The sequence below is a fragment of the Rhipicephalus microplus genome, unplaced genomic scaffold, assembly GCF_043290135.1.
Source record: "Rhipicephalus microplus isolate Deutch F79 unplaced genomic scaffold, USDA_Rmic scaffold_465, whole genome shotgun sequence".
Lineage (NCBI taxonomy): Eukaryota > Metazoa > Arthropoda > Arachnida > Ixodida > Ixodidae > Rhipicephalus > Rhipicephalus microplus.
Window position 1 is genome coordinate 1 of NW_027465028.1, and position 12,500 is coordinate 12,500.

At 60.5% G+C, this 12,500-nt stretch overlaps 2 non-coding genes across 2 annotated transcripts; both read right to left on the reverse strand.

Moving 5' to 3' along the window:
* Positions 1-378: 378 nt before the first annotated feature.
* Positions 379-531, reverse strand: LOC142794611 (5.8S ribosomal RNA). Its single transcript, XR_012892485.1, has one exon. It is a non-coding gene; the product is annotated as a 5.8S ribosomal RNA (ribosomal RNA).
* A 1,719-nt stretch (positions 532-2,250) lies between these two features.
* On the reverse strand, positions 2,251-4,065 carry LOC142794621 (small subunit ribosomal RNA). Its single transcript, XR_012892494.1, has one exon. It is a non-coding gene; the product is annotated as a small subunit ribosomal RNA (ribosomal RNA).
* Between the last annotated feature and the right edge of the window lie 8,435 nt (positions 4,066-12,500).

A 12,500-nucleotide genomic window follows, 5' to 3' on the forward strand; every position in this document is an offset into this window, starting at 1 on the left:
ACGGCTGGAGAAGCTTTGCTGGCCGGCTTTCGCTCCTCGTGTTTACCGTGCGTTAAAGTTGCGCGTCCGTGGCTCTCGCAGCTCTTGCGCGCCCGGTCGCAGAGAGGAGTACGCAACCTCGACCGCACTTTCCCTGCAGGCTTCCTTCCGACTCGAAGTCCTGCGGCGGTCTCAACGAGGTGCCACATCCTCAATGCAGTCGGTCGCCCCCGTTTCGGTTGGGCTCTGGCACGACGGTCGCCACCGTCTCGCCCTTGAGTGGCCGCTGTTGGCGCTCGCTGTGAGGTGTTCAGCGTGCTGTCCGTGTTGCCGACGCGGTCAAAACGAGTCGACGGCTCACGTTCCCTTGTGCGCCGAAGGCTCTCTTGATATGTGATCCGACCCTCAGACAGACGAAGCCAAGGGAAGACCCAAGGCCGCAATGTGCGTTCAAAGAATCAGTGCTCAGTGTGTCCTGCAATTCACACCAAGTCTCGCAGCTGGCTGCGTTCTTCATCGACCCGAGAACCGAGTGATCCACCGCTTAGAGTCGTGAAAAAGTGTTTGTTCAATTCCGTACAGTCAAAACCAAACGTTTCTGGCACTCGGCCAAACAGTGGCCAAGAAGGGCGCTTTTCAGCGCACGCTTGGACTCCAAAACTCTGCCGCGCCTTTTTCGGCTGCCGCAAATCGAGCAAACGGTGTGTTTCGGACGGCGTTTCGCTTCCGCTACTTGCGAGTGCTTTCGTGGTCCACCCCTCTATAAATACTCGGGAGGCGTCGAAGCCGGTTCTCCAAGCCGGACCCGTAGGTATCGTTGTGTGCTCGCTCTCATTGGCCCGCCTAACCAGAAAATGCCTGCGGTACACCCATTTGGATAAGAGTGCACGCAGATGCGGGCCTCGACGGCTACACATTTCCTCGGGCGGCCGCCTCCCGGCCTCCGTGGAGCGCGGGATGCACGGTCCCATCGACAAGCCTCTCCCGTTTTTACCGTGGCGTCGCGGTTCACCACGGCGGGCGGGTCGGTCTCCTCCGCATAAAAAGGGGGACCCCCGCTTTTTGTTCCACGAAATCGCACAAGCTTTTTTCGCATCCACGGTTTGCCACCGCACACCAAAATGCCGATCCGGCTGCCTACTTTAGCCAACAGGTGGAGCCAGGCGCGCCGTACTTGCGCGGCACTTCCCACGTCCACCGAAGTCGGTGCCAAGGACCACTTTCGGCGCCGGAGCCGCGTACGAGCCTACTCGAGGCGGAAGAACGAAGCCAGCAAGGGCCTGGCCGCAAGTGCGTTCAATTGTCGGGACGTCCAAGTCCCTCGTTCTTCCGTGCTTCCTCTTTCGGCAAGTCGTTGCGGCACCTTCCCAAAGCGCGCAGACCCGCTAATCGCGACGAGCGCGACGTGGCCGTGCCGCCTTTCCCTCGGCAGCAAGCAAAACGCCTGGCAACGTCGACGCTCCCCTAACCGCGATCTCGCACCGTGTTTCGTGTGGCGAATTCAAAAGCCGGCCGGCGCTGCTGCAACCATTACGGTCGGTACGCATACGCCGCGGAGGGCGGGACGGTCATCGGAGCGTGCGGTTCCTCCATCGAGTACTGCGCACCTCGGCCGTCGCATCGCCGTGCCATGACCGGCCGCGCGTCAACGCGAACCGGTGCCAGCGAGATCCCTCGCCTGCAAGAACCGACCGGCAGCCTCCGTCACCCGAGGACGCGGAGGCGCTTGCCGCGGACGGCGGGACGGTATGCACTGGTGCACAGCGGACCCGTCACATCGCCAGTTCCTTGACCGACCGCCGACGCTTGTGCCGTTCCTCTCGTACTTGGCAGTCGCCGCGCGATTGTCGGGTCTCGTTCTTGCACGCTCGAACGGTCGGGAGGGCACTCGGCTGGCGTTTCGGGAACGCGCAGCCTCGCCTTCTACCGACGTAACCACGACTCGCCGTTCGCGCTCCGCCGCTCCTGTTTACAGTACTAGGCGGTCCCGCAGCGGTCGGGTCGCGCATTTCGAGCGCTTCGAGCCACGGTGCAGTGGCGGGTCGAAAGCCGACCTATGAGTGCGTTGCGCCGTTTGTACCCGCGTCCGCCACCTGGCCGACCGTCCAAGGTCGCGGTGTTGGCGTCCGCTGGGCGCAACAATTTGTCACGGGGTGCCGCTCCACATTCAGGCAGCCCCGTGGGGAAAAGCCGACCCCGCGTCCAAACGGGGTCAGCGGCAGAAAGTGTCGGGCGCAGACGCAGCTGAGGCGCTCACCCTTCACAATCCGTTAATGATCCTTCCGCAGGTTCACCTACGGAAACCTTGTTACGACTTTTACTTCCTCTAAATGATCAAGTTTGGTCATCTTTCCAACAGACCGGCGCAACCGAAAGGCCGCGCCGGACATCGGTCCGAAGACCTCACTAAATCATTCAATCGGTAGTAGCGACGGGCGGTGTGTACAAAGGGCAGGGACGTAATCAACGCGAGCTTATGACTCGCGCTTACTGGGAATTCCTCGTTCAAGGGGAACAATTGCAAGCCCCTATCCCAATCACGAAAGAAGTTCCACGGGTTACCCAGTCTTTTCAGACAGGGATAAAGACACGCTGCTTCCTTCAGTGTAGCGCGCGTGCGGCCCCGGACATCTAAGGGCATCACAGACCTGTTATTGCTCTGTTTCGTGCGGCTAGGAGCCGCTTGTCCCTCTAAGAAGGTTGTAAGGTGCTGGGAACCCCGCACCTATTTAATAGGCTAGAGTCTCGTTCGTTATCGGAATTAACCAGACAAATCGCTCCACCAACTAAGAACGGCCATGCACCACCATCCACCGAATCAAGAAAGAGCTCTCAATCTGTCAATCCTCCCAGTGTCCGGGCCGGGTAAGTTTTCCCGTGTTGAGTCAAATTAAGCCGCAGGCTCCACTCCTGGTGGTGCCCTTCCGTCAATTCCTTTAAGTTTCAGCTTTGCAACCATACTTCCCCCGGAACCCAAATACTTTGGTTTCCCGGAAGCTGCCCGCCGAGTCATTTGAGTAACTCAGGCGGATCGCTGGTTGGCATCGTTTATGGTCAGAACTAGGGCGGTATCTGATCGCCTTCGAACCTCTGACTTTCGTTCTTGATCAATGAAAACATTCTTGGCAAATGCTTTCGCAGTAGTTCGTCTTGCGACGGTCCAAGAATTTCACCTCTAGCGCCGCAATACGAATGCCCCCGTCCGTCCCTCTTAATCATTACCTCGTATTCCAAAAACCAACAGAACAGAAACGAGGTCTTGTTCTATTATTCCATGCAAGTTTATTCAGGCGACTCGCCTGCGTTGAGCACTCTAATTTTTTCAAAGTAAAAGCACCGGCCATCTCGAGGCACACAATGAAGTGCACCAAGAAAGAACCGGCATGATGTTCAGTCCGAGCCGTCGCATCGGGTAGATGCACTACTCGTCTGGAACTGAGATCCAACTACGAGCTTTTTAACCGCAGCAGCTTTAGTATACGCTATTGGAGCTGGAATTACCGCGGCTGCTGGCACCAGACTTGCCCTCCAATTGATCCTCGTTAAAGGATTTAGAGTGTACTCATTTCAATTACGGGGCCTCAAAAGAGTCCCGTATTGTTATTTTTCGTCACTACCTCCCCGTGCCGGGAGTGGGTAATTTGCGCGCCTGCTGCCTTCCTTGGATGTGGTAGCCGTTTCTCAGGCTCCCTCTCCGGAATCGAACCCTGATTCTCCGTTACCCGTAACAACCATGGTAAGCAAGTAACCTACCATCGAAAGTTGATAAGGCAGACACTTGAAAGAAACGTCGCCGGCTCGTGGCCATGCGATCAGCACAAAGTTATCCAGAGTCACCACACAATACGGGCCGAAACCCGATCGATCTTGGTCTAATAAAAGCACCCGTTACCCAAAGGGCTCCAGGCTCACTGCATGTATTAGCTCTAGAATTGCCACAGTTATCCAAGTAGGAAGAAACGATCTAAGGAACCATAACTGATTTAATGAGCCATTCGCGGTTTCGCCTTATTTCGGCATGTACTTAGACATGCATGGCTTAATCTTTGAGACAAGCATATGATTACTGGCAGGATCAACCAGGTAATCGTTCGACTGCGCGTCCGTCCTCGCCCTCGGCGGGCCGGACGCAGTCTGTGTGCGGCGGAGGCCACCTTCAGGCGCCCCAACACGCTTATTTTGCACTCCGAGATGACGGCGTTCGAGCTCGCTACGGCACAACCTTCCCGAAAGACGAGTGGGAGCCGTGCGGCAAGAAGCACGTTCATGCTCGCTCTTTTTCGTTGCATCGACTCGGTCGCGCCGTGCGGGTTGCCCAAGCCCGCTGCACTGTCGGTGGACCGGCCGGAACTAGCAACGGAGCCGAGACTGCAAAGCCGCCAGACGACGGGTCACGCCCGCGTCTTCGGCGCTTTCGCATCTGAATCGCCCGAGGACGACACGGAACACACCTCGATATCGTGGTAAAACGGCACCGTCCGACAACCAGCCCCTAACGCATCAAGCGGATGAGGCTGCAGACGACTGCCGTGGATTCCCCTGGAGCAGACCCGAGGACACGCTTGACGAGGCCGAAGCCCGCCGCATATCAGACACCCGGTCGCTTTCGCGTACGCCGCTCACGAGAACCCCCACATAATAGCAGCGATAAGTACCCAGACCTCCTTGGGCCCTAATACGAGCGTACTCGAGAAAATTTCACCGCGGGTGTGCCCCGAAACGTGTGGCATGTTGAGCGTGCCACAAGTCTACGTCGCTCTCAAACCCGCCGAGGTCGTAGAATTTGCGACCCTACTCACGAAATTCCCACCGAGGATACGGCCGCAAACGTACCGCACCTTGGGTAGGCCACGAGTTTGTGCAACACTACGCTGACGGCACAGCACCGAGGTCGTGCGCGCACGCACGGGAAAATTCCGCCGCGGTTTCTGCCGAAAACGTGAGGCACCACGACTCTCCGCAAGTTCGCGTCGACTGCGAAAGACCGAAGTCGTGAACGACGTGTCCGCTACTCGCCGCCGACACGCTGGACACCAAACGTACAACGACTCGACGGCGTCGTAGAGGCCCACGACGCGGTTTTCCTTAACGACGTCTCGGCGTGGCACCGACAGGTTAGAACGGCCGACCAACGTTCCCTGTCCGCCGTTCGGCTCAGTCGAAGGGCTCGGCGACTTCGGCAACGCTGCGAAGCCGCACGGTGACGCACGCCATGTCCCCATTTTTTTTTTTCTTTCTGCGTCTGCCGGGGTGCCCCTATAATAGCAGCGATAAGCACCCAGACCGCCGTGGGTCGCTCGCCCCGGCTGACGTGGTTTTTCGTACTCCTGCGGCGGTCGCCGTCAAGCACGTCCAAATACGCTACTTTCGTGGGCGCATTCACGCTCTTTCGCTTCGCCGGAGTGCCAGCACTCACTCTGCCAAAAACGGCGAACATCCGAGCGGCGGTTCCCACTTTTGCGTCGGCGTCGCAAACCCCGCCCCGGCAGACGAGGTTTGCCGTACTCGTGCGACGGTGGCCGGCGGGCACGTCGAAAGACGCCGATATCGTGCGCGAATTGGCGCACCTTGGCTTCACCGGAGTGCCGCCACTGACTCCTCCAAAAACGGCGAAGATCCGAGCGGCGCTTCCCACTTTCGCATCGGCGTCCCGAACTCCGCCCCGGCTGACGCGGTTTACCGTACTCGTGCGACGGTCGCCGGCGAGCACGTGGAAAGACGCCGATATCGTGCCCGAATCGGCTCCGTTCGGCTTCGCCGGAGTGCCAGCACTGGCTCGGCGAAAGACGACGAACATCCGAGCGACGGTTCTCACTATTGCGTACGCGTCGCAAACCCCGCCCCGGCAGACGCACTTTGCCGTACTCGTGCGACGGTCGCCGGCGAGCACGTAGAAAGACGCCGATATCGTGCCGGAATCGGCCCCGTTTGGCTTCGCCGGAGTGCCAGCACTCACTCGGCCACAAACGGCGAACATCCGAGCGGCGGTTCCCACTTAGCCGTCGGCGTCCCGAACTCCGCCCCGGCAGACGCGGTTGCCGAGCTCGTGCGACTAGCGACCGCGAAGCCGTCTCGCGACGCCGCTTTCGTGCGCGGCTCCCACTGCGACCTGGGTCACCCGAGGTCGACGAGCAAAAAAGAATGTCGAAAAAAATTTTTTTTTTTTTTGCGTCTGCCGGGGTGCCCCTATAATAGCAGCGATAAGCACCCAGACCGCCATGGGTCGCTCGCCCCGGCTGACGTGGTTTTTCGTTTTCCTGCGGTGGTCGTCGTCAAGCACGTCCAAACACGCCACTTTCGTGGGCGCATTCGCGCTCTTTCGCTTCGCCGGAGTGCCAGCACTCACTCTGCCAAAAACGGCGAACATCCGAGCGGCGGTTCCCACTTTTGCGTCGGCGTCGCAAACCCCGCCCCGGCAGACGAGGTTTGCCGTACTCGTGCGACGGTGGCCGGCGGGCACGTCGAAAGACGCCGATATCGTGCGCGAATTGGCGCACCTTGGCTTCACCGGAGTGCCGCCACTGACTCCTCCAAAAACGGCGAAGATCCGAGCGGCGCTTCCCACTTTCGCATCGGCGTCCCGAACTCCGCCCCGGCTGACGCGGTTTACCGTACTCGTGCGACGGTCGCCGGCGAGCACGTGGAAAGACGCCGATATCGTGCCCGAATCGGCTCCGTTCGGCTTCGCCGGATTGCCAGCACTGGCTCGGCGAAAGACGACGAACATCCGAGCGACGGTTCTCACTATTGCGTACGCGTCGCAAACCCCGCCCCGGCAGACGCACTTTGCCGTACTCGTGCGACGGTCGCCGGCGAGCACGTAGAAAGACGCCGATATCGTGCCGGAATCGGCCCCGTTTGGCTTCGCCGGAGTGCCAGCACTCACTCGGCCACAAACGGCGAACATCCGAGCGGCGGTTCCCACTTAGCCGTCGGCGTCCCGAACTCCGCCCCGGCAGACGCGGTTGCCGAGCTCGTGCGACTAGCGACCGCGAAGCCGTCTCGCGACGCCGCTTTCGTGCGCGGCTCCCACTGCGACCTGGGTCACCCGAGGTCGACGAGCAAAAAAGAATGTCGAAAAAAATTTTTTTTTTTTTTTTGCGTCTGCCGGGGTGCCCCTATAATAGCAGCGATAAGCACCCAGACCGCCATGGGTCGCTCGCCCCGGCTGACGTGGTTTTTCGTTTTCCTGCGGTGGTCGTCGTCAAGCACGTCCAAACACGCCACTTTCGTGGGCGCATTCGCGCTCTTTCGCTTCGCCGGAGTGCCAGCACTCACTCTGCCAAAAACGGCGAACATCCTAGTGGCGGTTCCCACTTTTGCGTCGGCGTCGCCAACCCCGCCCCGGCATACGCGGTTTGCCGTACTCGTGCGGCGGTGGCCGGCGGGCACGTCGAAAGACACCGATATCGTGCGCGAGTCGATGCTTCTTGGTCTCGCAGGAGGGCCGCCACTCACTCCTGCAAAAACGGCGAAGATCCGAGCGGCGCTTCCCACTTTTTCGTCGGCGTCGCAAACCTCGCCCCGGCAGACGCGCTTTGCCGTACTCGTGCGACGGTCGCCGGCGAGCACGTCGAAATACGCCGATATCGTGCCCGAATCGGCCCCGTTTCGCTTCGCCGGAGTGCCAGCACTCGCTCGGCCAAAGACGACGAACATCCGAGCGACGGTTCCCACTATTGCGTACGCGTCGCGAACCCCGCCCCGGCAGACGCGGTTTGCCGTACTCGTGCGGCGGTGGCCGGCGGGCACGTCGAAAGACGCCGATATCGTGCACGAATTGGCGCTCCTTGGCTTCACCGGAGTGCCAGCACTCACTCGGCCAAAAACGGCGAACATCCGAGCAGCGGTACCCACTTAGCCGTCGGCATCCCGAACTCCGCGCCGGCTGACGCGGTTGCCGAGCTCGTGCGACTAGCGACCGCGAACGCGTCTCGCGACGCCGCTTTCGTGCGCGGCTCCCATTGCGACCTGGGTTACCCGAGCTCGACCAGCAAAAAAGAAGGTCGAAAATTTTTTTTTTTTTTCTGCGTCTGCCGGGGTGCCCCTATAATAGCAGCGATAAGCACCCAGACCGCCGTGTGTCGCTCGCCCCGGCTGACGTGGTTTTTCGTACTCCTGCAGCGGTCGCCGTCACGCACGTCCAAATACGCCACTTTCGTGGGCGCATTCGCGCTCTTTCGCGTCGCCGGAGTGCCAGCACTCACTCTGCCAAAAACGGCCAACATCCGAGCGGCGGTTCCCACTTTTGCGTCGGCGTCGTAAACCCCGCCCCGGCAGACGCGGTTTGCCCTACTCGTGCGACGGTCGCCGGCGAGCGCGTCGAAAGACGCCGATATCGTGCGCTAATTGGCGCTCCCTGGCTTCTCCGGAGTGCCGCCACTCACTCCTCCAAAAACGGCGAAGATCCGAGCGGCGTTCTCCACTTTCGCATCGGCGTCCCGAACTCCGCCCGGGCTGACGCGGTTTACCGTACTCGTGCGACGGTCGCCGGCGGGCACGTCGAAAGACGCCGATATCGTGCCGTAATCGGCCCCGTTTGGCTTCGCCCGTGTGCCAGCACTCACTCGGCCAAAAACGGCGAACATCCGAGCAGCGTTTCCCACTTTCGCATCGGCGTCCCGAAGCCCGCCCCGGCAGACGCGGTTTGCCCTACTCGAGCGACGGTCGCCGGCGATCACGTCGAAAGGCGCCGAATTCGTGCACGAATCGATGCTTCTTGGTCTCGCAGGAGGGCCGCCACTCACTCCTGCAAAAACGGCGAAGATCCGAGTTGCGCTTCCCACTTTTTCGTCGGCGTCCCGAACTACGCCCCGGCTGACGCGGTTTACCGTACTCGTGCGACGGTCGCCGGCGGGCACTTCAAAATACGCCGATTTCGTGGGCGCATTCACGCTGTTTCGCTTCCCCGGAGTGCCAACACTCACTCTGCCGAAAGCGGCGATCATCCGAGCGGCGGTTCCCACTTTTGCGTCGGCTTCGCAAACGGCGCCCCGGCAGACGCGCTCGTGCGACGTACTCGTGCGACGGTCGCCGGCGAGCACGTCGAAAGACGCCGATATCGTGCTCGAATCGACCCCGTTTCGCTTCGCCGGAGTGCTGCCAGTCACGGCGCAGAAAACGGCGAACAAGTGTTTTTTTTTTTTTTTTTCCTAGAATTTGTGTTATAGAAGGCACATTTGATATCGGACGATAATTTTCAACTTTATCACGCGCACCGATTTTCGTGTAGAGGTTTGCAAGTTTATGGGAATTTCTCCACTTGGAATAATGCGATTTAGTAGTACTACGAGAACTTCATGGATGTACTCAAGGGTACGGGGCAAGTCAGTTACGTCAACACCTGCAGATTTTTTACACTTCAAACTGAAAATTGTTGGTTGTGAGTCCTCGTGTGATATTAAAGGCCGATTCGCTAACACATAGAACAAAGAAAGAAAGGAAGAAAAAACGCCCGCGCTCGCTCAAGAAACCTGGGTTCGCAACAAGTGGCAACAACAAGCAACCGAGCGAGTGCGCCAAAACCCGTGGCGGCCGAACAAACGCGAAGTCCCAACCGCGTCAGCCGGGGCGGCACGGGACAGGAAAAATCACTTCAGCCGGGGCGGCGGGGCACCGAATAAACCTCGTCACCTCGTCGCAGGATAAAAGAGGAAACAAAAAGTCTAAACAGCGTCTGCTGGAGCGAATGCGTAATAAAACAACAACAACAACAAAAAAAAAAAACACCCGCGCTCAAGAAGTCTGCAATCACCACAAAAGGCGACTGTGACCGAGCAGCGTCAGCCGGGGCCGTGCGGAAACGGAAAAACCGCGACTACCGGGGCGTCGAGGCACCGAAAAATCCACTTCAGCCGCGGCGAAAAAAAAAAACAAAAAGAAAGACGGAGGGGGGGGGGGGGAACCACGTCTGCCGGGGCGAAGGAAAAAAAAAAAACGCGTCTGCCGGGGCGAGCCCGGGTGCGGCACCACCGGGAAAACTGTGGCAAACAGACATGGCGATCGAGTGAGTGGGCCGCCAGCCAGGCTCAGCCAAAAAGTGCAAAGTCCGAACTGCGTCAGCCGGGGCGGCAAAAACCACGTCAGCCGGGGCGGCGCAAAAAACCGCGTCTGCCGGGGCGGCACGAAACCGCGTCAGCCGGGGCGGCGCGAAAACTGCGTCAGCCGGGGCGAAAGAAAAAAAAAAAAAAAACGCTTCTGCCGGGGCGAGCCCGGGTGCGGCACCACCGGGAAAACTGTGGCAAACAGACATGGCGATCGAGTGAGTGGGCCGCCAGCCAGGCACAGCCGAAAAGTGCAAAGTCCGAACCGTGTCAGCCGGGGCGGCAAAAAACCGCGTCAGCCGGGGCGGCGCAAAAAACCGCGTCTGCCGGGGCGGCACGAAACCGCGTCTGCCGGGGCGGCGCGAAAACTGCGTCAGCCGGGGCGAGCCCGGGTGCGGCACCACCGGGAAAACTGTGGCAAACAGACATGGCGATCGAGTGAGTGGGCCGCCAGCCAGGCTCAGCCAAAAAGTGCCAAGTCCGAACTGCGTCAGCCGGGGCGGCAAAAAACCGCGTCAGCCGGGGCGGCGCAAAAAACCGCGTCTGCCGGGGCGGCGCGAAAACCGCGTCTGCCGGGGCGGCGCGAAAACTGCGTCAGCCGGGGCGAAAGAAAAAAAAAAACGCGTCTGCCGGGGCGAGCCCGGGTGCGGCACCACCGGGAAAACTGTGGCAAACAGACATGGCGATCGAGTGAGTGGGCCGCCAGCAAGGCTCAGCCAAAAAGTGCTAAGTCCGAACTGCGTCAGCTGGGGCGGCAAAAAACCGCGTCTGCCGGGGCGGCACGAAACCGCGTCAGCCGGGGCGGCGCGAAAACCGCGTCTGCCGGGGCGGCACGAAACCGCGTCAGCCGGGGCGGCGCGAAAACTGCGTCAGCCGGGGCGAGCCCGGGTGCGGCACCACCGGGAAAACTGTGGCAAACAGACATGGCGATCGAGTGAGTGGGCCGCCAGCCAGGCACAGCCGAAAAGTGCTAAGTCCGAACTGCGTCAGCCGGGGCGGCAAAAACCGCGTCAGCCGGGGCGGCGCGAAAACCGCGTCTGCCGGGGCGGCACGAAACCGCGTCAGCCGGGGCGGCGCGAAAACTGCGTCAGCCGGGGCGAGCCCGGGTGCGGCACCACCGGGAAAACTGTGGCTAACAGACATGGCGATCGAGTGAGTGGGCCACCAGCCAGGCTCAGCCAAAAAGTGCTAAGTCCGAACTGCGTCAGCCGGGGCGGCAAAAACCGCGTCAGCCGGGGCGGCGCAAAAAACCGCGTCTGCCGGGGCGGCACGAAACCGCGTCAGCCGGGGCGGCGCGAAAACTGCGTCAGCCGGGGCGAAAGAAAAAAAAAAAACGCGTCTGCCGGGGCGAGCCCGGGTGCGGCACCACCGGGAAAACTGTGGCAAACAGACATGGCGATCGAGTGAGTGGGCCGCCAGCCAGGCACAGCCGAAAAGTGCCAAGTCCGAACTGCGTCAGCCGGGGCGGCAAAAAACCGCGTCAGCCGGGGCGGCGCAAAAAACCGCGTCTGCCGGGGCGGCACGAAACCGCGTCAGCCGGGGCGGCGCGAAAACTGCGTCAGCCGGGGCGAGCCCGGGTGCGGCACCACCGGGAAAACTGTGGCAAACAGACATGGCGATCGAGTGAGTGGGCCGCCAGCCAGGCTCAGCCAAAAAGTGCCAAGTCCGAACTGCGTCAGCCGGGGCGGCGCAAAAAACCGCGTCTGCCGGGGCGGCGCGAAAACCGCGTCTGCCGGGGCGGCGCGAAAACTGCGTCAGCCGGGGCGAAAGAAAAAAAAAACGCGTCTGCCGGGGCGGCAAAAAACCGCGTCTGCCGGGGCGGCACGAAACCGCGTCAGCCGGGGCGGCGCGAAAACCGCGTCTGCCGGGGCGGCACGAAACCGCGTCAGCCGGGGCGAGCCCGGGTGCGGCACCACCGGGAAAACTGTGGCAAACAGACATGGCGATCGAGTGAGTGGGCCGCCAGCCAGGCACAGCCGAAAAGTGCTAAGTCCGAACTGCGTCAGCCGGGGCGGCAAAAACCGCGTCAGCCGGGGCGGCGCAAAAACCGCGTCTGCCGGGGCGAATGCAAAAAAAACAAAGAAAAAAGCCCGCGCTTAATCAAAAGAAAACAAAGAAAAAAGCTTGCGCTTAATCAAAAGAAAACAAACAAAAAAAGTTCGCGCTTAAGCCTGGCGGTGGAACCACCGGGGCAAACAGACCTGGCGATCGAGTGAGTGGGCCGCCAGCCGGGGTGAGCCAAAAAGTGCAAAGTCGGAACCGCGTCAGCCGGGGCGGCGCGAAAACCGCGTCAGCCGGGGCGGCGCAAAAACTGCGTCAGCCGGGGCGGCACGGAAAAACGAAAACCGCGTCAGCCGGGGCGGCACGGAAAAACGAAAACCACGTCAGCCGGGGCGACATCAAAATGAGGAAAAAAAAAAAAAACTGCCTTAGGACACCTGCGTACACTTTCATGCGTTTGGGCATATCTCTCTGTAA